At 47.3% G+C, this 24512-nt stretch overlaps 1 protein-coding gene and 1 long non-coding RNA gene across 3 annotated transcripts in view; one reads left to right on the top strand and one right to left on the bottom strand.

Moving 5' to 3' along the window:
* si:ch211-190o19.1 overlaps nucleotides 1–24512 on the top strand; it is a 491573-nt gene that overhangs the window by 133794 nt on the left and 333267 nt on the right. The window lies entirely within an intron of this gene.
* LOC147845516 (uncharacterized) lies at nucleotides 13820–20408 on the bottom strand. Of its 2 annotated transcripts, none has more exons than XR_015480439.1 (5): nucleotides 20188–20408; nucleotides 16720–17374; nucleotides 16182–16505; nucleotides 15060–15815; nucleotides 13820–14912 (listed from the first exon to the last, which is right to left on the bottom strand). It is a non-coding gene; the product is annotated as an uncharacterized LOC147845516 (long non-coding RNA). The 2 variants fall into 2 exon arrangements; XR_015480438.1 differs by lacking the exon at nucleotides 20188–20408 and adding an exon at nucleotides 18283–18785 and having other exon boundaries at nucleotides 16720–17906.

Genomic DNA, 24512 nt, shown 5'->3' with positions numbered 1-24512 from the left:
TAGCGCCAAGTGTGAAATTCGTAGAAATATGGGATTCGCAACATCTGTAGGGGGTTGCAGCCTGTATGAGAACATACCCCCAAAGGGGGTATAAGTTGTACCCCTGGGGTGCTAGGACGTCCCAAAGGGGTCCCCATTGACTTTACATGGCCCATTGACTCCCATTCATTTCTTGACTCGCATGTCAATCACATTACATAGCAGTGTCATACAGACTTGGGGGTTGCCTTACTTGACTGAGGCAACCAATCAGCATCTCAATATGATTTTGAAGCTCACAAGCCACGCCCCCCCAAACCACTTAAAGACCCTTAATAAGTGCCCCATTGACTTAACATGGGGTGGGATGTCCCATTGCAGATCCCATTGACTTCCATTATAAAGGTCACACATCTATAACATTACATAGGAGTGTCATAGAGACAAGGGGGTGGGCTCATCTGACTCAGACAACCAATGAGCATCTCAATATGATAATGAACCTCACAAGCCACGCCCCCAAACTGGTCCCATAGACTGCCATTGTAACTGGCCTACATGCATATCTTTGCATAGCAGTGTCCAACTGACTTGGTGGTTGGCTCATCTGACTCAGATAACCAATGAGCATCTCAATATGATAATTAAGCTCACAAGCCACGCCCCCAAACTGGTCCCATAGACTGTCATTATAACTGGCCTAGATGCATATCTTTACATAGCAGTGTCATAGAGACATGGGGGTTGGTTTATTTGACTTAGACAGCCAACCACATTCAAGTTCACTCTGTAACCTCGCCCATAGCAACAAAACAGAGTACCCTAGCAACCAATCATCAACAGCTATATCTCAGCATCGGAACATCGTAGAGACTTGGTGATTGGCTCGTTTAACTCATGCTAGCAAACGGAACTTCCTATATGCTACACATGCTAGCAGTGACTAGCTACATGCTAATATTGACTAGCCAAGTACTGTAACTTGCTAGAAATGCTTACTAAGTGTAATTATTTCAACAGGCATGTATGTTAGGCTTGCCTAGTTACCACCCAGGGTACCCTAGCAACTGCCTAGCAACCACACAAATTACCCTAGCAATTGCCTAGCAACCACCTAGCAACCGCCTAGTAACATCTTAGTAAGGGCCTAGCGACCACTCAGGACACCCTAGCAACCGCCTAGCAACGCCTTAGCAACCACTCAGAATACCCTAGCAACCACCAAGCAACACCTTAGCAACCACCTAGCAACCACTTAGGACACCCTAGCAACCGCCTAGCAACACCTTAGCAACCACCTAGCAACCACTCAGAACACCCTAGCAACCGCCTAGCAACACCTTAGCAGCCACTCAGGACACCCTAGCAACCGCCTAGCAACGCCTTAGCAGCCACTCAGGACACCCTAGCAACCGCCTAGCAACACCTTAGCAACCACCTAGCAACTACTTAGGACACCTTAGCAACCACCTAGCAACACCTTAGCAACCACCTAGCAACCACTCAGGACACCCTAGCAACCACCTAGCAACACCTTAGCAACCACCTAGCAACCACTCAGAACACCCTAGCAACCATTCAGAACACCCTAGCAACCAAAACAAATACATTGTACCCCATCGATTTGCCACGCAAACCCCATTCACATTTCCTTTAGGAAATGTACAATTCTAGTTAGTGGGGTTTGCCCTTAGGCAAAGTCCACTATTGTTATTCTCCATACTTATTATTATTAATGGGGTTTGCCTTAGGCAAAGTCCATTCTTACTATTGTGGTTTATTATTATAATTATTATTCTTCTTCCGTACGTTTTTTCGGCGCGTAACTAGTCCCGCAGCTTTCGTCCCAGACCCTTGAAAGTGGGGTCAAATCGTGCGGTCTTATCGGGAATGGTGTGCTATGACTTTTATAAGGGGTGGGGGGTTTTTTGGCCCCGCAGGGGCCAAAAAACCCCCCCAAAAATCCCATAGACTTAACATTGAGCCGAACTTTGACGAATCACAGCGCCGAGTGTGAATTTCAGAGAAATATGGGATTCACAGCATCTGTAGGGGGTTGCAGCCTAAGTAAGAACATACCTCGCAAGGGGGTAAAAGTTGCACCCCTGGGGCTCTAGGACGTCCCAAAGTGCTCCCATTGACTAACATGGGCCCCATTGACTCCCATTCATTTTTCTAGAACAGCACTAACGCCCCCGCGAAATGGGACGACCTTTAAAGCGTCATAGCGCCAAGTGTGAAATTCGTAGAAATATGGGATTCGCAACATCTGTAGGGGGTTGCAGCCTGTATGAGAACATACCCCCAAAGGGGGTATAAGTTGTACCCCTGGGGTGCTAGGACGTCCCAAAGGGGTCCCCATTGACTTTACATGGCCCATTGACTCCCATTCATTTCTTGACTCGCATGTCAATCACATTACATAGCAGTGTCATACAGACTTGGGGGTTGCCTTACTTGACTGAGGCAACCAATCAGCATCTCAATATGATTTTGAAGCTCACAAGCCACGCCCCCCCAAACCACTTAAAGACCCTTAATAAGTGCCCCATTGACTTAACATGGGGTGGGATGTCCCATTGCAGATCCCATTGACTTCCATTATAAAGGTCACACATCTATAACATTACATAGGAGTGTCATAGAGACAAGGGGGTGGGCTCATCTGACTCAGACAACCAATGAGCATCTCAATATGATAATGAACCTCACAAGCCACGCCCCCAAACTGGTCCCATAGACTGCCATTGTAACTGGCCTACATGCATATCTTTGCATAGCAGTGTCCAACTGACTTGGTGGTTGGCTCATCTGACTCAGATAACCAATGAGCATCTCAATATGATAATTAAGCTCACAAGCCACGCCCCCAAACTGGTCCCATAGACTGTCATTATAACTGGCCTAGATGCATATCTTTACATAGCAGTGTCATAGAGACATGGGGGTTGGTTTATTTGACTTAGACAGCCAACCACATTCAAGTTCACTCTGTAACCTCGCCCATAGCAACAAAACAGAGTACCCTAGCAACCAATCATCAACAGCTATATCTCAGCATCGGAACATCGTAGAGACTTGGTGATTGGCTCGTTTAACTCATGCTAGCAAACGGAACTTCCTATATGCTACACATGCTAGCAGTGACTAGCTACATGCTAATATTGACTAGCCAAGTACTGTAACTTGCTAGAAATGCTTACTAAGTGTAATTATTTCAACAGGCATGTATGTTAGGCTTGCCTAGTTACCACCCAGGGTACCCTAGCAACTGCCTAGCAACCACACAAATTACCCTAGCAATTGCCTAGCAACCACCTAGCAACCGCCTAGTAACATCTTAGTAAGGGCCTAGCGACCACTCAGGACACCCTAGCAACCGCCTAGCAACGCCTTAGCAACCACTCAGAATACCCTAGCAACCACCAAGCAACACCTTAGCAACCACCTAGCAACCACTTAGGACACCCTAGCAACCGCCTAGCAACACCTTAGCAACCACCTAGCAACCACTCAGAACACCCTAGCAACCGCCTAGCAACACCTTAGCAGCCACTCAGGACACCCTAGCAACCGCCTAGCAACGCCTTAGCAGCCACTCAGGACACCCTAGCAACCGCCTAGCAACACCTTAGCAACCACCTAGCAACTACTTAGGACACCTTAGCAACCACCTAGCAACACCTTAGCAACCACCTAGCAACCACTCAGGACACCCTAGCAACCACCTAGCAACACCTTAGCAACCACCTAGCAACCACTCAGAACACCCTAGCAACCATTCAGAACACCCTAGCAACCAAAACAAATACATTGTACCCCATCGATTTGCCACGCAAACCCCATTCACATTTCCTTTAGGAAATGTACAATTCTAGTTAGTGGGGTTTGCCCTTAGGCAAAGTCCACTATTGTTATTCTCCATACTTATTAATGGGGTTTGCCATAGGCAAAGTCCATTCTTACAATTGTGCTGGTTTATTATAATTATTATTCTTAATTCCGCCCAAAGTTTGGCGCGTAACTAGTCCCGCAGCTTTCGTCCCAGACCCTTGAAAGTGGGGTCAAATCGTGCGGTCTTATCGGGAATGGTGTGCTATGACTTTTATAAGGGGTGGGGGGTTTTTTGGCCCCGCAGGGGCCAAAAAACCCCCCCAAAAATCCCATAGACTTAACATTGAGCCGAACTTTGACGGATCACAGCGCCGAGTGTGAATTTCATAGAAATATGGGATTCACCACATCTGTAGGGGGTTGCAGCCTAAGTGAGAACATACCTCGCAAGGGGGTATAAGTTGCACCCCTGGGGCTCTAGGACGTCCCAAAGTGCTCCCATTGACTTACATTGGCCCCATTGACTCCCATTCATTTTTCTAGAAGAGCACTAAACGCGCCGCGAAATGGGACGACCTTTAAAGCGTCATAGCGCCAAGTGTGAAATTCGTAGAAATATGGGACTCGCAACATCTGTAGGGGGTTGCAGCCTGTATGAGAACATACCCCGAAAAGGGGTATAAGTTGTACCCCTGGGGTGCTAGGACGTCCCAAAGGGGTCCCCATTGACTTTACATGGCCCATTGACTCCCATTCATTTCTTGACTCACATATCAATCACAGTACATAGCAGTGTCATACAGACTAGGGGGTTGGCTAACTTGACTGAGGCAACCAATCAGCATCTCAATATGATTTTGAAGCTCACAAGCCACGCCCTCCCAAACCATTTAAAGACCCTTAATAACTGCCCCATTGACTTAACATGGGGTGGGGCGTCCCATTGCACATCCCATTGACTTCCATTATAAAGGTCACACATCTATAACATTACATAGGAGTGTCATAGAGACATGGGGGTGGGCTCATTTGACTCAGGCAACCAATCAGCATCACTATATGATAATGAAGCTCACAAGCCACGCCCCCAAACTGGTCCCATAGACTGCCATTATAACTGCCCTACATGCATATCTTTGCTTAGCAGTGTCCTATTGACTTGGGGGATGGCTCATCTGACTCAGACGACCAATGAGCATCTCAATATGATAATGAAGTTCACAAGCCACGCCCCCAAACTGGTCCCATAGACTGCCATTATAACTGGCCTACATGCATATCTTTGCATTGCAGCGTCCTATAGACTTAGGGGTTGGCTCATCTGACTCAGACAACCAATGAGCATCTCAATATGATAATGAAGCTCACAAGCCACGCCCCCAAACTGGTCCCATAGACTGCCATTATAACTGGCCTACATGCATATCTTTGCTTAGCAGTGTCCTATTGACTTGGGGGATGGCTCATCTGACTCAGACAACCAATGAGCATCTCGATATGATAATGAAGCTCACAAGCCACGCCCCCAAATTGGTCCCATAGACTTCCATTAAAATAGGCCTACATGCATATCTTTGCTTAGCAGTGTCCTATTGACTTGGGGGTTGGCTCATTTGACTTGGACAGCCAACCACATTCAAGTTCACTCTGTAACCTCGCCCATAGCAACAAAACAGAGTACCCTAGCAACCATTCATCAACAGCTATATCTCAGCATCGGAACATCATAGAGACTTGGGGATTGGCTCGTTTGACTCATGCTAGCAAACGGAACTTCCTGTATGCTACACATGCTAGCAGTGACTAGCTACATGCTAATATTGACTAGCCAAGTACTGTAACTTGCTAGAAATGCTTACTAAGTATAATTATTTCATCAGGCATGTATATGAGGCTTGCCTAGTAACCACCCCGGGTACCCTAGCAACTGCCTAGCAACCACTCAAATTACCCTAGCAACCGCCTAGCAACCACCTAGCAACCGCCTAGTAGCGCCTTAGTAAGGGCCTAGCAACCACTCAGGACACCCTAGCAACCGCCTAGCAACGCCTTAGCAACCACTCAGAATACCCTAGCAACCACCTAGCAACACCTTAGCAACCACCTAGCAACCACTTAGGACACCCTAGCAACCGCCTAGCAACACCTTAGCAACCACCTAGCAACCACTCAGAACACCCTAGCAACCACCTAGCAACACCTTAGCAACCACCTAGCAACCACTCAGGATACCCTAGCAACCACCTAGCAACACCTTAGCAACCACCTAGCAACCACTCAGGACACCCTAGCAACCGCCTAGCAACCACTTAGAATACCCTAGCAACCACCTAGCAACACCTTAGCAACCACCTAGCAACCACTTAGGACACCCTAGCAACCGCCTAGCAATGCCTTAGCAACCACTTAGAATACCCTAGCAACCACCTAGCAACACCTTAGCAACCGCCTAACAACCACTCAGAACACCCTAGCAACCGCCTAGCAACACCTTAGCAACCACTTAGCAACCACTCAGAACACCCTAGCAACCGCCTAGCAACCACCTAGCAACCACTCAGAACACCCTAGCAACCACCTAGCAACACCTTAGCAACCACCTAGCAACCACTTAGGACACCTTAGCAACCGCCTAGCAACACCTTAGCAACCACCTAGCAACCACTCAGAACACCCTAGCAACCGCCTAGCAACCACCTAGCAACCACTCAGAACACCCTAGCAACCGCCTAGCAACACCTTAGCAACCACCTAGCAACCACTTAGGACACCCTAGCAACCGCCTAGCAACACCTTAGCAACCACCTAGCAACCACTCAGGACACCTTAGCAACCGCCTAGCAACACCTTAGCAACCACCTAGCAACCACTTAGAACACCCTAGCAACCACCTAGCAACCACTCAGGACACCCTAGCAACCGCCTAGCAACATCTTAGCTACCACCATTTCTTACCTTTCCAGTGCTATTGCCCAGTTTAGTACCATTTTGTACCCCATCGATTTGCCACGCAAACCCCATTCACATTTCCTTTAGGAAATGTACAATTCTAGTTATTATTATTATTATTCTTCTTCCGTACGTTTTTCGGCGCGTAACTCGTCCCGCAGCTTTCGTCCCAGACCCTTGAAAGTGGGCTCAAATCGTCCGGTCTTATCGGGAATGGTGTGCTATGACTTTTATAAGGGGTGGGGGGTTTTTTGGCCCCGCAGGGGCCAAAAAACCCCCCCTAAAATCCCATAGACTTAACATTGAGCCGAACTTTGACGAATCACAGCGCCGAGTGTGAATTTCGTAGAAATATGGGATTCGCAACAGCTGTAGGGGGTTGCAGCCTAAGTGAGAACATACCACGCAGGGGGGTATAAGTTGTACCCCTGGGGGGCTAGGACGTCCCAAAGTGGTCCCATTGACTTAACATGGGCCCATTGACTCCCATTCATTACATTGACTCCCATTATAAATGTCACATGTCAATCACAGTACATAGCAGTGTCATACTGACTTCGGGGTGGGCTTATTTGACTCAGGCAACCAATCAGCATCTCATTATGATTTTGAAGCTCACAAGCCACGCCCCCCCAGACCATTTAAAGACCCCTCTAACTGCCCCATTGACTTAACATGGGGTGGGATGTCCCATTGCAGATCCCATTGACTTCCATTATAAAGGTCACACATCTATAACATTACATAGGAGTGTCATAGAGACATGGGGGTGGGCTCATTTGACTCAGACAACCAATCAGCATCTCAATATGATAATGAAGCTCACAAGCCACGCCCCCAAACTGGTCCCATAGACTGCCATTATAACTGGCCTACAGGCATATCTTTGCTTAGCAGTGTCCTATTGACTTGGGGGATGGCTCATCTGACTCAGACAACCAATCAGCATCTCAATATGATAATGAATCTCACAAGCCACGCCCCCAAACTGGTCCCATAGACTGCCATTATAACTGCTCTACATGCATATCTTTGCTTAGCAGTGTCCTATTGACTTGGGGGTTGGCTCATTTGACTTGGACAGCCAACCACATTCAAGTTCACTCTGTAACCTCGCCCATAGCAACAAAACAGAGTACCCTAGCAACCGTTCATCAACAGCTATATCTCGGCATCAGAACATCGTAGAGACTTGGGGATTGGCTCGTTTGACTCATGCTAGCAAACGGAACTTCCTATATGCTACACATGCTAGCAGTGACTAGCTACATGCTAATATTGACTAGCCAAGTACTGTAACTTGCTACAAATGCTTACTAAGTATAAATATTTCATCAGGCATGTATGTGAGGCTTGCCTAGTAACCACCCAGGGTACCCTAGCAACTGCCTAGCAACCACCCAAATTACCCTAGCAACCACCTAGCAACCACCTAGCAACCGCCTAGTAACGCCTTAGTAAGGGCCTAGCGACCACTCAGGACACCCTAGCAACCGCCTAGCAACGCCTTAGCAACCACTCAGAATACCCTAGCAACCACCTAGCAACACCTTAGCAACCACCTAGCAACCACTCAGGACACCTTAGCAACCGCCTAGCAACACCTTAGCAACCACCTAGCAACCACTCAGAACACCCTAGCAACCGCCTAGCAACCACTCAGAACACCCTAGCAACCACCTAGCAACACCTTAGCAACCACTAAGGACACCCTAGCAACCGCCTAGCAACCACTTAGAATACCCTAGCAACCGCCTAGCAACACCTTAGCAACCACCTAGCAACACCTTAGCAACCACCTAGCAACCACTTAGGACACCTTAGCAACCGCCTAGCAACACCTTAGCAACCACCTAGCAACCACTCAGGACACCCTAGCAACCGCCTAGCAACGCCTTAGCAACCACCTAGCAACCACTTAGGACACCATAGCAACCGCCTAGCAACACCTTAGCAACCACCTAGCAACCACTCAGAACACCCTAGCAACCACCTAGCAACACCTTAGCAACCACCTAGCAACCACTCAGGACACCATAGCAACCGCCTAGCAACGCCTTAGCAACCACTTAGGACACCTTAGCAACCATCTAGCAACCACTCAGAACACCTTAGCAGCCATTCAGAACACCCTAGCAACCAAAACAAATACATTGTACCCCATCGATTTGCCACGCAAACCCCACTCACATTTCCTTTAGGAAATGTACAATTCTAGTTAATGGGGTTTGCCTTAGGCAAAGTCCATTCTTACTATTGTGGTTTATTATTCTGTCTTCTTCTTCTTCTTCCGTACACTTTTTCGGCGCGTAACTAGTCCCGCAGCTTTCGTCCCAGACCCTTGAAAGTGGGCTCAAATCGTGCGGCTTTATCGGGAATGGTGTGCTATGACTTTTATAAGGGGTGGGTGGTTTTGGGGCCCCGCAGGGGCCCCAAAACCACCCCCCAAAACGCATTGACTCAACATTACGCCCAACTTTGACACATTATAGCGCCAAGTGTGAAATTCATAGAAATATGGGATTCACAGCATCTGTAGAGGGTTGCAGCCTAAGTAAGAACATACCCCGCAAGGGGGTATAAGTTGTACCCCTGGGGCTCTAGGACGTCCCAAAGTTTTCCCATTGACTTACATGGGCCCCATTGACTCCCATTCATTTTTCTAGAACAGCACTAACGCCCCCGCGAAATGGGACGACCTTTAAAGCGTTATAGCGCCAAGTGTGAAATTCGTAGAAATATGGGATTCGCAACATCTGTAGGGGGTTGCAGCCTGTATGAGAACATACCCCAAAAAGGGGTATAAGTTGTACCCCTGGGGTGCTAGGACGTCCCAAAGGGGTCCCCATTGACTTTACATGGCCCATTGACTCCCATTCATTTCTTGACTCACATGTCAATCACATTACATAGCAGTGTCATACAGACTTGGGGGTTGCCTTACTTGGCTGAGGCAACCAATCAGCATCTCAATATGATTTTGAAGCTCACAAGCCACGCCCCCCCAAACCATTTAAAGACCCTTAATAACTGCCCCATTGACTTAACATGGGGTGGGATGTCCCATTGCACATCCCATTGACTTCCATTATAAAGGTCACACATCTATAACATTACATAGGAGTGTCATAGAGACATGGGGGTGGGCTCATTTGACTCAGGCAACCAATCAGCATCACTATATGATAATGAAGCTCACAAGCCACGCCCCCAAATTGATCCCATAGACTTCTATTATAATTGGGCTAGATGCATATCTTTGCATTGCAGTGTCATATAGGCTTTGGGGTTGGCCCATTGGACCCAGACAACCAATGAGCATCTCAATATGGTAATGAAGCTCACAAGCCACGCCCCCAAACTGGTCCCATAGACTGCCATTATAACTGGCCTACATGCATATCTTTGCTTAGCAGTGTCCTATTGACTTGGGGTTTGGCTCATTTGACTTGGACAGCCAACCACATTCAAGTTCACTCTGCAACCTCGCCCATAGCAACAAAACAGAGTACCCTAGCAACCGTTCATCAACAGCTATATCTCAGCATCGGAACATCGTAGAGACTTGGGGATTGCCTTGTTTGACTCATGCTAGCAAACGGAACTTCCTATATGCTACACATGCTAGCAGTGACTAGCTACATGCTAATATTGACTAGCCATGTACTGTAACTTGCTAGAAATGCTTACTAAGTATAAATATTTCATCAGGCAAGTATGTAAGGCTTGCCTAGTAACCACCCAGGGTACCCTAGCAACTGCCTAGCAACCACCCAAATTACCCTAGCAACCGCCTAGCAACCACCTAGCAACCGTCTAGTAACGCCTTAGTAAAGGCCTAGCGACCACTCAGGACACCCTAGCAACTGCCTAGCAACGCCTTAGCAACCCCTTAGAATACCCTAGCAACCACCTAGCAACGCCTTAGCAACCACCTAGCAACCACTCAGGGCACCCTAGCACTGTTGCTAGCATGATGCTAGCAACTCGATTAGCATGTTGCTAGCATCATGCTAACACGATTAGCATAACGCTAGCTACATGCTAATCATGTTAGCATGATGCTAGCAACTCGATTAGCATGTTGTTAGCATGATGCTAACACGATTAGCATCATGCTAGCTACATGCTAATCATATTAGCATGATGCTAGCAAGTCGATTAGCATGTTGCTAGCATCATGCTAACACGATTAGCATCATGCTAGCTACATGCTAATTATGTTAGCATGATGCTAGCAACTCGATTAGCATGTTGTTAGCATGATGCTAATATGATTAGCATCATGCTAGCTACATGCTAATCATATTAGCATGATGCTAGCAAGTCGATTAGCATGTTGCTAGCATGATGCTAACACGATTAGCATCATGCTAGCTACATACTAATCATGTTAGCATCATGCTAGCAACTCGATTAGCATGTTGCTAGCGTGATGTTAACACAATTAGCATCATGCTAGCTGCATGCTAATCATGTTAGCACGATGCTAGCAACTCGATTAGCATGTTGTTCTATTGCCCAGTTTACTACCGTTTTGTACCCCATCGATTTGCCACGCAAACCCCATTCACATTTCCTTTAGGAAATGTACAATTCTAGTTAATGGGGTTTGCCTTAGGCAAAGTCCATTCTTACTATTGTGGTTTATTATTCTGTCTTCTTCTTCTTCTTCCGTACACTTTTTCGGCGCGTAACTAGTCCCGCAGCTTTCGTCCCAGACCCTTGAAAGTGGGCTCAAATCGTGCGGCTTTATCGGGAATGGTGTGCTATGACTTTTATAAGGGGTGGGTGGTTTTGGGGCCCCGCAGGGGCCCCAAAACCACCCCCCAAAACGCATTGACTCAACATTACGCCCAACTTTGACACATTATAGCGCCAAGTGTGAAATTCATAGAAATATGGGATTCACAGCATCTGTAGAGGGTTGCAGCCTAAGTAAGAACATACCCCGCAAGGGGGTATAAGTTGTACCCCTGGGGCTCTAGGACGTCCCAAAGTTTTCCCATTGACTTACATGGGCCCCATTGACTCCCATTCATTTTTCTAGAACAGCACTAACGCCCCCGCGAAATGGGACGACCTTTAAAGCGTTATAGCGCCAAGTGTGAAATTCGTAGAAATATGGGATTCGCAACATCTGTAGGGGGTTGCAGCCTGTATGAGAACATACCCCAAAAAGGGGTATAAGTTGTACCCCTGGGGTGCTAGGACGTCCCAAAGGGGTCCCCATTGACTTTACATGGCCCATTGACTCCCATTCATTTCTTGACTCACATGTCAATCACATTACATAGCAGTGTCATACAGACTTGGGGGTTGCCTTACTTGGCTGAGGCAACCAATCAGCATCTCAATATGATTTTGAAGCTCACAAGCCACGCCCCCCCAAACCATTTAAAGACCCTTAATAACTGCCCCATTGACTTAACATGGGGTGGGATGTCCCATTGCACATCCCATTGACTTCCATTATAAAGGTCACACATCTATAACATTACATAGGAGTGTCATAGAGACATGGGGGTGGGCTCATTTGACTCAGGCAACCAATCAGCATCACTATATGATAATGAAGCTCACAAGCCACGCCCCCAAATTGATCCCATAGACTTCTATTATAATTGGGCTAGATGCATATCTTTGCATTGCAGTGTCATATAGGCTTTGGGGTTGGCCCATTGGACCCAGACAACCAATGAGCATCTCAATATGGTAATGAAGCTCACAAGCCACGCCCCCAAACTGGTCCCATAGACTGCCATTATAACTGGCCTACATGCATATCTTTGCTTAGCAGTGTCCTATTGACTTGGGGTTTGGCTCATTTGACTTGGACAGCCAACCACATTCAAGTTCACTCTGCAACCTCGCCCATAGCAACAAAACAGAGTACCCTAGCAACCGTTCATCAACAGCTATATCTCAGCATCGGAACATCGTAGAGACTTGGGGATTGCCTTGTTTGACTCATGCTAGCAAACGGAACTTCCTATATGCTACACATGCTAGCAGTGACTAGCTACATGCTAATATTGACTAGCCATGTACTGTAACTTGCTAGAAATGCTTACTAAGTATAAATATTTCATCAGGCAAGTATGTAAGGCTTGCCTAGTAACCACCCAGGGTACCCTAGCAACTGCCTAGCAACCACCCAAATTACCCTAGCAACCGCCTAGCAACCACCTAGCAACCGTCTAGTAACGCCTTAGTAAAGGCCTAGCGACCACTCAGGACACCCTAGCAACTGCCTAGCAACGCCTTAGCAACCCCTTAGAATACCCTAGCAACCACCTAGCAACGCCTTAGCAACCACCTAGCAACCACTCAGGGCACCCTAGCACTGTTGCTAGCATGATGCTAGCAACTCGATTAGCATGTTGCTAGCATCATGCTAACACGATTAGCATAACGCTAGCTACATGCTAATCATGTTAGCATGATGCTAGCAACTCGATTAGCATGTTGTTAGCATGATGCTAACACGATTAGCATCATGCTAGCTACATGCTAATCATATTAGCATGATGCTAGCAAGTCGATTAGCATGTTGCTAGCATCATGCTAACACGATTAGCATCATGCTAGCTACATGCTAATTATGTTAGCATGATGCTAGCAACTCGATTAGCATGTTGTTAGCATGATGCTAATATGATTAGCATCATGCTAGCTACATGCTAATCATATTAGCATGATGCTAGCAAGTCGATTAGCATGTTGCTAGCATGATGCTAACACGATTAGCATCATGCTAGCTACATACTAATCATGTTAGCATCATGCTAGCAACTCGATTAGCATGTTGCTAGCGTGATGTTAACACAATTAGCATCATGCTAGCTGCATGCTAATCATGTTAGCACGATGCTAGCAACTCGATTAGCATGTTGTTCTATTGCCCAGTTTACTACCGTTTTGTACCCCATCGATTTGCCACGCAAACCCCATTCACATTTCCTTTAGGAAATGTACAATTCTAGTTAATGGGGTTTGCCTTAGGCAAAGTCCATTCTTACTATTGTGGTTTATTATTATAATTATTATTCTTCTTCCGTACGTTTTTTCGGCGCGTAACTAGTCCCGCAGCTTTCGTCCCAGACCCTTGAAAGTGGGCTCAAATCGTGCGGTCTTATCGGGAATGGTGTGCTATGACTTTTATAAGGGGTGGGGGGTTTTTTGGCCCCGCAGGGGCCAAAAAACCCCCCCAAAAATCCCATAGACTTAACATTGAGCCGAACTTTGACGAATCACAGCGCCGAGTGTGAATTTCATAGAAATATGGGATTCACAGCATCTGTAGGGGGTTGCAGCCTAAGTAAGAACATACCTCGCAAGGGGGTAAAAGTTGCACCCCTGGGGCTCTAGGACGTCCCAAAGTGCTCCCATTGACTAACATGGGCCCCATTGACTCCCATTCATTTTCTAGACACTCGTAAGATACTATTCCCGGAAATCGCCGTAGCGCCAACAGTGAATATCGTAGAGACATGGGATTCGCGACATCTCGAGAGGGTTATAGGAGGCTTCAACCCACACCCCGAAAGGCGGTAAATGTTGTACCCCTGGGGAGCTAGGACGTCCCAAAGTCTCCATTGACTTTACATGGAGCCGAACTTTGACGAATCACAGCGCCGAGTGTGAATTTCATAGAAATATGGGATTCACAACATCTGTAGGGGGTTGCATCCTAAGTGAGAACATACCCTGAAAGAGGGTATAGGTTGTACCCCTGGGGTGCTAGGACGTCCCAAAAGGGTCCCCATTGACTTTACATTGCCCATTGACTCCCATTCATTACATTGACTCCCATTATAAATGTCATATGTCAATCAAAGTACATAGCACTGTCATACAGACTTGGGGGTTGGCTTATTTGACTAAGGCAACCAATCAGCATCTCATTATGATTTTGAAGCTCACAAGCCACGCCCCCCCAAACCACTTAAAGACCCTTAATAAGTGCCCCATTGACTTAACATGGGATGGGATGTCCCATTGCAGATCCCATTGACTTCCATTATAAAGGTCACACATCTATAACATTACATAGGAGTGTCATAGAGACATGGGGGTGGGCTCATCTGACTCAGACAACCAATCAGCATCTCAATATGATAATTAAGCTCACAAGCCACGCCCCCAAACTGGTCCCATAGACTGCCATTATAACTGCCCTACATGCATATCTTTGCTTAGCAGTGTCCTATTGACTTGGGGGATGGCTCATCTGACTCACACAACCAATGAGCATCTCAATATGATAATGAATCTCACAAGCCACGCCCCCAAACTGGTCCCATAGACTGCCATTATAACTGCCCTACATGCATATCTTTGCTTAGCAGTGTCCTATTGACTTGGGGGTTGGCTCATTTGACTTGGACAGCCAACCACATTCAAGTTCACTCTGTAACCTCGCCCATAGCAACAAAAGAGAGTACCCTAGCAACCGTTCATCAACAGCTATATCTCAGCATCGGAACATCGTAGAGACTTGGGGATTGGCTCGTTTGACTCATGCTAGCAAACGGAACTTCCTATATGCTACACATGCTAGCAGTGACTAGCTACATGCTAATATTGACTAGCCATGTACTGTAACTTGCTAGAAATGCTCACTAAGTATAAATATTTCATCAGGCATGTATGTGAGGCTTGCCTAGTAACCACCCAGGGTAGCCTAGCAACTGCCTAGCAACCACCCAAATTACCCTAGCAACCGCCTAGCAACCACCTAGCAACCGCCTAGTAACGCCTTAGTAAGGGCCTAGCGACCACTCAGGACACCCTAGCAACCGCCTAGCAACGCCTTAGCAACCACTCAGAATACCCTAGCAACCACCTAGCAACACCTTAGCAACCACCTAGCAACCACTCAGGACACCCTAGCAACCGCCTAGCAACACCTTAGCAACCACCTAGCAACCACTTAGGACACCCTAGCAACCGCCTAGCAACGCCTTAGCAACCACTTGGAATACCCTAGCAACCGCCTAGCAACACCTTAGCAACCACCTAGCAACCACTTAGGACACCCTAGCAACCGCCTAGCAACGCCTTAGCAACCACTTAGAATACCCTAGCAACCACCTAGCAACACCTTAGCAACCACCTAGCAACCACTCAGGACACCTTAGCAACCGCCTAGCAACACCTTAGCAACCACCTAGCAACCACTCAGAACACCCTAGCAACCACCTAGCAACACCTTAGCAACCACCTAGCAACCACTCAGGATACCCTAGCAACCACCTAGCAACACCTTAGCAACCACTCAGGACACCCTAGCAACCGCCTAGCAACCACTTAGAATACCCTAGCAACCACCTAGCAACACCTTAGCAACCACCTAGCAACCACTTAGGACACCTTAGCAACCGCCTAGCAACAACTCAGGACACCCTAGCAACCACCTAGCAACACCTTAGCAACCACCTAGCAACCACTCAGGACACCCTAGCAACCGCCTAGCAACCACTTAGAATACCCTAACAACCACCTAGCAACACCTTAGCAACCACCTAGCAACCACTTAGGACACCTTAGCAACCGCCTAGCAACACCTTAGCAACCACCTAGCAACCACTTAGGACACCCTAGCAACCACCTAGCAAGACCTTAGCAACCACCTAGCAACCACTTAGGACACCTTAGCAACCGCCTAGCAACACCTTAGCAACCACCTAGCAACCACTTAGGACACCCTAGCAACCACCTAGCAAGACCTTAGCAACCACCTAGCAACCACTTAGGACACCTTAGCAACCGCCTAGCAACACCTTAGCAACCTCCTAGCAACCACTCAGAACACCCTAGCAACCGCCTAGAAACACCTTAGCAACCACCTAGCAACCACTCAGGACACCCTAGCAACCGCCTAGCAACACCTTAGCAACCACATAGCAACCACTTAGGACACCTTAGCAACCACCCAGCAACCACTCAGAACACCCTAGCAACCATTCAGAACACCCTAGCAACCAAAACAAATACATTGTACCCCATCGATTTGCCACGCAAACCCCATTCACATTTCCTTTAGGAAATGTACAATTCTAGTGTTACTATTACTGTTCACTTTTTCAAAACTTCGGCGCGCAACTCCGCCCGCATTTTTTGTCCTAGAATGATGAGTGAGGTGTCAAATCGACCGGCCTGTTGAGGAGAGGTGTGCTATGATTTTTCAAAGAGGGTGGGGGTACACTGCCCCCATGAGGGGCAAGAAAGTAACCCCCAAAATCCCCATAGACTTAACATGGACACAAAATGGCTGACATTGATATCTAGATTAGAGAGTCGTAGAAGCTTGGGAGTGGGCTCATTTTACTCCCCCTATCAAGTCGGTATTAAGTAGTGACATAACAAATTTGTACACACTCCCTAGCAACCACTTTAGGCCCCCTAACAACCATATAACAACATAAACAAGCCATATTTTAGCACAGGAGTATCGTAGAAAGACAGGGTTTGGGTTCTTTTGATGCAGGTTGATCAAATCTCTATTGTCTTCACCTATTACAAAGGCGTTGCCACACCCTAGCAACCGTTTACATTACCCTAGCAACCACATAAACACATGCATTTAACCATTTCTCCACATTTACTGCTATTTTGCCCAGTTTAGTACCATTTTGTACCCCATCGATTTGCCACGCAAACCCCATTCACATTTCCTTTAGGAAATGTACAATTCTAGTTAATGGGGTTTGCCATAGGCAAAGTCCATTCTTACTATTGTGGTTTATTATTCTTCTTCTTCTTCCTTCTTCCGTACCATTTTTCGGCGCGTAACTAGTCCCGCAGCTTTCGTCCCAGACCCTTCAAAGTGGGGTCAAATCGTGCGGTCTTATCGGGAATGGTGTGCTATGACTTTTATAAGGGGTGGGGGGTTTTTTGGCCCCGCAGGGGCCAAAAAACCCCCCCAAAAATCCCATAGACTTAACATTGAGCCGAATTTTGACGAATCACAGCGCCGAGTGTGAATTTCATAGAAATATGGGATTCACAGCATCTGTAGGGGGTTGCAGCCTAAGTGAGAACATACCTCGCAAAGGGGTATAAGTTGCACCCCTGGGGCTCTAGGACGTCCCAAAGTGCTCCCATTGACTTACATTGGCCCATTGACTCCCATTCATTTTCTAGACACTCGTAAGATACTATTCCCGGAAATCGCCGTAGCGCCAACAGTAAAATTCGTAGAGACATGGGATTCGCGACATCTCGAGAGGGTTATAGGAGGCTTCAAACCACACCCCGAAAGGCGGTATATGTTGTACCCCTGGGGAGCTAGGACGTCCCAAAGTCTCCATTGACTTTACATGGAGCCGAACTTTGACGAATCACAGCGCCGAGTGTGAATTTCATAGAAATATGGGATTCACAACATCTGTAGGGGGTTGCAGCCTAAGTGAGAACATACCCTGAAAGGGGGAATAGGTTGTACCCCTGGGGTGCTAGGACGTCCCAAAAGGGTCCCCATTGACTTTACATTGCCCATTGACTCCCATTCATTACATTGACTCCCATTATAAATGTCATATGTCAATCAAAGTACATGGCAGTGTCATACTGACTTGGGGGTTGGCTTATTCGACTAAGGCAACCAATCAGCATCTCATTATGATTTTGAAGCTCACAAGCCACGCCCCCCCAAACCACTTAAAGACCCTTAATAAGTGCCCCATTGACTTAACATGGGGTGGGATGTCCCATTGCAGATCCCATTGACTTCCATTATAAAGGTCACACATCTATAACATTACATAGGAGTGTCATAGAGACATGGGGGTGGGCTCATCTGACTCAGACAACCAATCAGCATCTCAATATGATAATGAAGCTCACAAGCCACGCCACCAAACTGGTCCCATAGACTGCCATTATAACTGCCCTACATGCATATCTTTGCTTAGCAGTGTCCTATTGACTTGGGGGATGGCTCATCTGACTCAGACAACCAATGAGCATCTCAATATGATAATGAATCTCACAAGCCACGCCCCCAAACTGGTCCTATAGACTGCCATTATAACTGCCCTACATGCATATCTTTGCTTAGCAGTGTCCTATTGACTTGGGGGTTGGCTCATTTGACTTGGACAGCCAACCACATTCAAGTTCACTCTGTAACCTCGCCCATAGCAACAAAAGAGAGTACCCTAGCAACCGTTCATCAACAGCTATATCTCAGCATCGGAACATCGTAGAGACTTGGGGATTGGCTCGTTTGACTCATGCTAGCAAACGGAACTTCCTATATGCTACACATGCTAGCAGTGACTAGCTACATGCTAATATTGACTAGCCATGTACTGTAACTTGCTAGAAATGCTCACTAAGTATAAATATTTCATCAGGCATGTATGTGAGGCTTGCCTAGTAACCACCCAGGGTACCCTAGCAACTGCCTAGCAACCACCCAAATTACCCTAGCAACCGCCTAGCAACCACCTAGCAACCGCCTAGTAACGCCTTAGTAAGGGCCTAGCGACCACTCAGGACACCCTAGCAACCGCCTAGCAACGCCTTAGCAACCACTCAGAATACCCTAGCAACCACCTAGCAACACCTTAGCAACCACCTAGCAACCACTTAGGACACCTTAGCAACCGCCTAGCAACACCTTAGCAACCACCTAGCAACCACTCAGAACACCCTAGCAACCGCCTAGCAACCACTCAGAACACCCTAGCAACCACCTAGCAACACCTTAGCAACCACCTAGCAACCAATCAGGACACCCTAGCAACCACCTAGCAACACCTTAGCAACCCCCTAGCAACCACTCAGGACACCCTAGCAACCGCCTAGCAACCACTTACAATACCCTAGCAACCACCTAGCAACACCTTAGCAACCACCTAGCAACCACTTAGGACACCTTAGCAACCGCCTAGCAACACCTTAGCAACCACCTAGCAACCACTTAGGACACCCTAGCAACCACCTAGCAACGCCTTAGCAACCACTTAGAATACCCTAGCAACCACCTAGCAACACCTTAGCAACCACCTAGGACACCTTAGCAACCGCCTAGCAACACCTTAGCAACCACCTAGCAACCACTCAGAACACCCTAGCAACCGCCTAGCAACCACTCAGGACACCCTAGCAACTGCCTAGCAACGCCTTAGCAACCACTTAGAATACCCTAGCAGCCACCTAGCAACACCTTAGCAACCACCTAGCAACCACTTAGGACACCTTAGCAACCGCCTAGCAACCACCTAGCAACCACTCAGCACACCCTAGCAACTGCCTAGCAACACCTTAGCAACCACCTAGCAACCACTCAGGACACCCTAGCAACCGCCTAGCAACACCTTAGCAACCACCTAGCAACCACTCAGAACACCCTAGCAACCATTCAGAACACCCTAGCTACCAAAACAAATACATTTCACCGCATTTCTGCATTACTTGCTATTTTGCCCAGTTTAGTACCATTTTGTACCCCATCGATTTGCCACGCAAACCCCATTCACATTTCCTTTAGGAAATGTACAATTCTAGTTAGTGGGGTTTGCCCTTAGGCAAAGTCCACTATTGTTATTCTCCATACTTATTATTATTATTATTATTCTTCTTCCGTACGTTTTTCGGCGCGTAACTCGTCCCGCAGCTTTCGTCCCAGACCCTTGAAAGTGGGCTCAAATCGTCCGGTCTTATCGGGAATGGTGTGCTATGACTTTTATAAGGGGTGGGGGGTTTTTTGGCCCCGCAGGGGCCAAAAAACCCCCCCTAAAATCCCATAGACTTAACATTGAGCCGAACTTTGACGAATCACAGCGCCGAGTGTGAATTTCGTAGAAATATGGGATTCGCAACAGCTGTAGGGGGTTGCAGCCTAAGTGAGAACATACCACGCAGGGGGGTATAAGTTGTACCCCTGGGGGGCTAGGACGTCCCAAAGTGGTCCCATTGACTTAACATGGGCCCATTGACTCCCATTCATTACATTGACTCCCATTATAAATGTCACATGTCAATCACAGTACATAGCAGTGTCATACTGACTTCGGGGTGGGCTTATTTGACTCAGGCAACCAATCAGCATCTCATTATGATTTTGAAGCTCACAAGCCACGCCCCCCCAGACCATTTAAAGACCCCTCTAACTGCCCCATTGACTTAACATGGGGTGGGATGTCCCATTGCAGATCCCATTGACTTCCATTATAAAGGTCACACATCTATAACATTACATAGGAGTGTCATAGAGACATGGGGGTGGGCTCATTTGACTCAGACAACCAATCAGCATCTCAATATGATAATGAAGCTCACAAGCCACGCCCCCAAACTGGTCCCATAGACTGCCATTATAACTGGCCTACAGGCATATCTTTGCTTAGCAGTGTCCTATTGACTTGGGGGATGGCTCATCTGACTCAGACAACCAATCAGCATCTCAATATGATAATGAATCTCACAAGCCACGCCCCCAAACTGGTCCCATAGACTGCCATTATAACTGCTCTACATGCATATCTTTGCTTAGCAGTGTCCTATTGACTTGGGGGTTGGCTCATTTGACTTGGACAGCCAACCACATTCAAGTTCACTCTGTAACCTCGCCCATAGCAACAAAACAGAGTACCCTAGCAACCGTTCATCAACAGCTATATCTCGGCATCAGAACATCGTAGAGACTTGGGGATTGGCTCGTTTGACTCATGCTAGCAAACGGAACTTCCTATATGCTACACATGCTAGCAGTGACTAGCTACATGCTAATATTGACTAGCCAAGTACTGTAACTTGCTACAAATGCTTACTAAGTATAAATATTTCATCAGGCATGTATGTGAGGCTTGCCTAGTAACCACCCAGGGTACCCTAGCAACTGCCTAGCAACCACCCAAATTACCCTAGCAACCACCTAGCAACCACCTAGCAACCGCCTAGTAACGCCTTAGTAAGGGCCTAGCGACCACTCAGGACACCCTAGCAACCGCCTAGCAACGCCTTAGCAACCACTCAGAATACCCTAGCAACCACCTAGCAACACCTTAGCAACCACCTAGCAACCACTCAGGACACCTTAGCAACCGCCTAGCAACACCTTAGCAACCACCTAGCAACCACTCAGAACACCCTAGCAACCGCCTAGCAACCACTCAGAACACCCTAGCAACCACCTAGCAACACCTTAGCAACCACTAAGGACACCCTAGCAACCGCCTAGCAACCACTTAGAATACCCTAGCAACCGCCTAGCAACACCTTAGCAACCACCTAGCAACACCTTAGCAACCACCTAGCAACCACTTAGGACACCTTAGCAACCGCCTAGCAACACCTTAGCAACCACCTAGCAACCACTCAGGACACCCTAGCAACCGCCTAGCAACGCCTTAGCAACCACCTAGCAACCACTTAGGACACCATAGCAACCGCCTAGCAACACCTTAGCAACCACCTAGCAACCACTCAGAACACCCTAGCAACCACCTAGCAACACCTTAGCAACCACCTAGCAACCACTCAGGACACCATAGCAACCGCCTAGCAACGCCTTAGCAACCACTTAGGACACCTTAGCAACCATCTAGCAACCACTCAGAACACCTTAGCAGCCATTCAGAACACCCTAGCAACCAAAACAAATACATTGTACCCCATCGATTTGCCACGCAAACCCCACTCACATTTCCTTTAGGAAATGTACAATTCTAGTTAATGGGGTTTGCCTTAGGCAAAGTCCATTCTTACTATTGTGGTTTATTATTCTGTCTTCTTCTTCTTCTTCCGTACACTTTTTCGGCGCGTAACTAGTCCCGCAGCTTTCGTCCCAGACCCTTGAAAGTGGGCTCAAATCGTGCGGCTTTATCGGGAATGGTGTGCTATGACTTTTATAAGGGGTGGGTGGTTTTGGGGCCCCGCAGGGGCCCCAAAACCACCCCCCAAAACGCATTGACTCAACATTACGCCCAACTTTGACACATTATAGCGCCAAGTGTGAAATTCATAGAAATATGGGATTCACAGCATCTGTAGAGGGTTGCAGCCTAAGTAAGAACATACCCCGCAAGGGGGTATAAGTTGTACCCCTGGGGCTCTAGGACGTCCCAAAGTTTTCCCATTGACTTACATGGGCCCCATTGACTCCCATTCATTTTTCTAGAACAGCACTAACGCCCCCGCGAAATGGGACGACCTTTAAAGCGTTATAGCGCCAAGTGTGAAATTCGTAGAAATATGGGATTCGCAACATCTGTAGGGGGTTGCAGCCTGTATGAGAACATACCCCAAAAAGGGGTATAAGTTGTACCCCTGGGGTGCTAGGACGTCCCAAAGGGGTCCCCATTGACTTTACATGGCCCATTGACTCCCATTCATTTCTTGACTCACATGTCAATCACATTACATAGCAGTGTCATACAGACTTGGGGGTTGCCTTACTTGGCTGAGGCAACCAATCAGCATCTCAATATGATTTTGAAGCTCACAAGCCACGCCCCCCCAAACCATTTAAAGACCCTTAATAACTGCCCCATTGACTTAACATGGGGTGGGATGTCCCATTGCACATCCCATTGACTTCCATTATAAAGGTCACACATCTATAACATTACATAGGAGTGTCATAGAGACATGGGGGTGGGCTCATTTGACTCAGGCAACCAATCAGCATCACTATATGATAATGAAGCTCACAAGCCACGCCCCCAAATTGATCCCATAGACTTCTATTATAATTGGGCTAGATGCATATCTTTGCATTGCAGTGTCATATAGGCTTTGGGGTTGGCCCATTGGACCCAGACAACCAATGAGCATCTCAATATGGTAATGAAGCTCACAAGCCACGCCCCCAAACTGGTCCCATAGACTGCCATTATAACTGGCCTACATGCATATCTTTGCTTAGCAGTGTCCTATTGACTTGGGGTTTGGCTCATTTGACTTGGACAGCCAACCACATTCAAGTTCACTCTGCAACCTCGCCCATAGCAACAAAACAGAGTACCCTAGCAACCGTTCATCAACAGCTATATCTCAGCATCGGAACATCGTAGAGACTTGGGGATTGCCTTGTTTGACTCATGCTAGCAAACGGAACTTCCTATATGCTACACATGCTAGCAGTGACTAGCTACATGCTAATATTGACTAGCCATGTACTGTAACTTGCTAGAAATGCTTACTAAGTATAAATATTTCATCAGGCAAGTATGTAAGGCTTGCCTAGTAACCACCCAGGGTACCCTAGCAACTGCCTAGCAACCACCCAAATTACCCTAGCAACCGCCTAGCAACCACCTAGCAACCGTCTAGTAACGCCTTAGTAAAGGCCTAGCGACCACTCAGGACACCCTAGCAACTGCCTAGCAACGCCTTAGCAACCCCTTAGAATACCCTAGCAACCACCTAGCAACGCCTTAGCAACCACCTAGCAACCACTCAGGGCACCCTAGCACTGTTGCTAGCATGATGCTAGCAACTCGATTAGCATGTTGCTAGCATCATGCTAACACGATTAGCATAACGCTAGCTACATGCTAATCATGTTAGCATGATGCTAGCAACTCGATTAGCATGTTGTTAGCATGATGCTAACACGATTAGCATCATGCTAGCTACATGCTAATCATATTAGCATGATGCTAGCAAGTCGATTAGCATGTTGCTAGCATCATGCTAACACGATTAGCATCATGCTAGCTACATGCTAATTATGTTAGCATGATGCTAGCAACTCGATTAGCATGTTGTTAGCATGATGCTAATATGATTAGCAT

Source organism: Danio rerio, chromosome 3 (genome assembly GCF_052040795.2).
Source record: "Danio rerio strain M-AB ecotype USA chromosome 3, GRCz13ab, whole genome shotgun sequence".
Classification (NCBI taxonomy): Eukaryota; Metazoa; Chordata; class Actinopteri; order Cypriniformes; family Danionidae; genus Danio; species Danio rerio.
The sequence above is the reverse complement of the archived record's forward strand: the minus strand, read 5'-3'. Positions and strand labels throughout refer to the sequence as shown.